This window comes from Octopus sinensis, linkage group LG10, assembly GCF_006345805.1.
Source record: "Octopus sinensis linkage group LG10, ASM634580v1, whole genome shotgun sequence".
NCBI classification, from domain to species: Eukaryota; Metazoa; Mollusca; class Cephalopoda; order Octopoda; family Octopodidae; genus Octopus; species Octopus sinensis.
The window spans coordinates 80,836,305-80,838,804 of record NC_043006.1 but is presented as its reverse complement, the minus strand read 5'-3'; positions in this window follow the sequence as shown (position 1 = coordinate 80,838,804).

The window sequence follows — 2,500 nt, the reverse complement described above, 5'->3', positions numbered from 1 at the left end:
TCTAACGATTCTGTCAGCTCGCCGTCTTACAATATGTAATATATGAAGAAAACGTATCGTTGCTATAATGCAAAAGTGTCGTGAGTCCAAAGCGAAAAAAATAGTTTCACTATTCCATAGCTAAAGCGTTGTACTACACTGACAATTTTTGATGTCTTGGTATGTGATGCAGCTGGAGATACGATAGTTTGACCAAAAGGACCGGCTATTGCAAGCAAAAATAAATATTGAAAAAAAAAAAACACATTTGGCCATATTTGGACATATGACAGTTTAACATAAGATCAACGATGTAATATATATGTATAGTTAAATATATAAAGAAAATAATTATTATATACATAATAATTTACATAAAATGCACTGGTAAAATATACAAAGGTAAGTTATCCGAATCGCACATCTATAAGCTTAAGTGACACAACACAATGCCATTTAATTGTTTAAGTAGCAGCAGCAGCGGCGGCGGCAGCAGCAGCTGCAGTAGTAGTAGTAGTAGTAGTAGTAGTAGTAGTAGTAGTAGTGGTGGTGGTGATGGTGGTGGTGGTGGTGGTAGTAATAGTAGTAGTAGTAGTAGTTTTTATGGTGGTGCTAATATTTTTATACTGTTGTTGTTGTTGTAGTAGTGGTGGTGATTTATTAGCTATTTTGGTCGTTGATGTTATCATCGTTTCTGTTTTCTTGTTCTGTATTTCAGCCATTGCTTTCCTAAGGATAGATCGCAAATCAGTAGGGAGGAAAATGTAGCTACCATGTCTTACAGATCAAGCCATAATAAAATTCCTCACTGGCTCCATGTGAAGCGGACTTACGTTTTTTTCTTTTTTTTATCCTAGTTATGATATGTTTTGAGATAAAGTGCAATTTAACCTTCCAGGCTTACTTTTTCGACTGTGTAGGAAATTACAGCGTAATAAATTTGCGAATAAATGATTAAAAATGCGTGAAAGCTTTGGGGAAAATTTAACATGCAACGTGAATGAATGATGGTGGCGGATTCAAGTATGTCAGATAAAATAATGAGGGGAAAAAGAAATTGTTAGAAAGAGAAGATGGGAATTTAATAAAATGTGAGTAACAAGGATTTTGACTAAGGGGTTTTTTCGATTGTTATAAATGGATTCACGATTAGGCGTCTAATTGGCGAAGGCCAAAAAATAATGACTGATTTAAATTGTATTTGCATAGAGCTGCAGAAGCTAAAATCAACCACCCACTCCAAACTTCATTTTGTATGAGAACAAAATCAAATATTGATTCAGTTATCGGTTAATTATAATGCGGGATAATAGATTTGAAATCACATTTCGGGTCAACAGGATTCTTTTTATATTCAAATACGTGTATAAGTATGTGTATATGTAAATATAATCATGTGTGTGTGTTTGTGTACTTGTGTTTGTGTGTGTGTGTGTGTTTGTGTGCTTGTGTTTGTGTGTGCGTGTGTGTGTGTGAGTGTGTGTGTGTGTGTGTGTGGGAGAGTGTACCCGTGAAAGTGTTCTTCAAAGTACTTACATATCTGACAGGTTGGGATCCATATCGGTTTAGAATATATATATATATATATATATAGTTATCCGTAATAATGAAGGGTGAAATTAATTAATTTGGAATAATTCATCTTACACCAAGTAGTCTTCGGCATGTAAAAGCCTCATTCGAGGAAAATTTTAAGTAATACTAAGCAATAAAGGGTTTAGCAACGAATTGCCTTACCACATACCGAATTTAGAAATAGCAGTCAAGAGTTATAGCTATTTCTTCTACTAAAAAAGGAGATCTCAGTAAAAACAGCAATTGGAAGGCAGACACAAACAGGTAAGAGAGAATGAATTGAGGCAAATCTATCATACATTTTTAAGTTATCTACGGACGTACGTTTCGAAATCAGTTTTAGGAAAGCATAAGAATTAATATTAAATATTAAATAATTCTATCTTACCGAAACTTCTTTTCTCTTAACGTAGAATACATAATCATAAATGATTATATATTGAATTTTGAGATACTAGAAGGCACCAACTCAACTCAGTATCAGAGCGAGCTAGAATCCAAACTAGTATCACCAAACTCAATGTGTGAATGAATGAAACGATTGTGTCACCAGCCCCTCCCACCCGCGTGTAGCCCAAACAAGATGCTGTGGTCATCTACTGAGATAAAATATGGTTATCCGTAATAATGAAGGGTGAAATAATTAATTCGGAATAATTATCAATTACACCAAGTAGTCTTCGGCATGTAAAAGCCTCATTCGAGGAAAAATTTAAGTAATACAAGCAATAAAGGGTTTAGCAACGAATTGCCTTACCACATACCGAATTTAGAAATAGCAGTCAAGAGTTATAGCTATTTCTTCTACTAAAAAGGGAGATCTCAGTAAAAACAGCAATTGGGAGGCAGACACAAACAGGTAAGAGAGAATGAATTGACGGCAATCTATCATACATTTTTAAGTTATCTACGGACGTACGTTTCGAATCAAGTTTTAGGAAAGCAT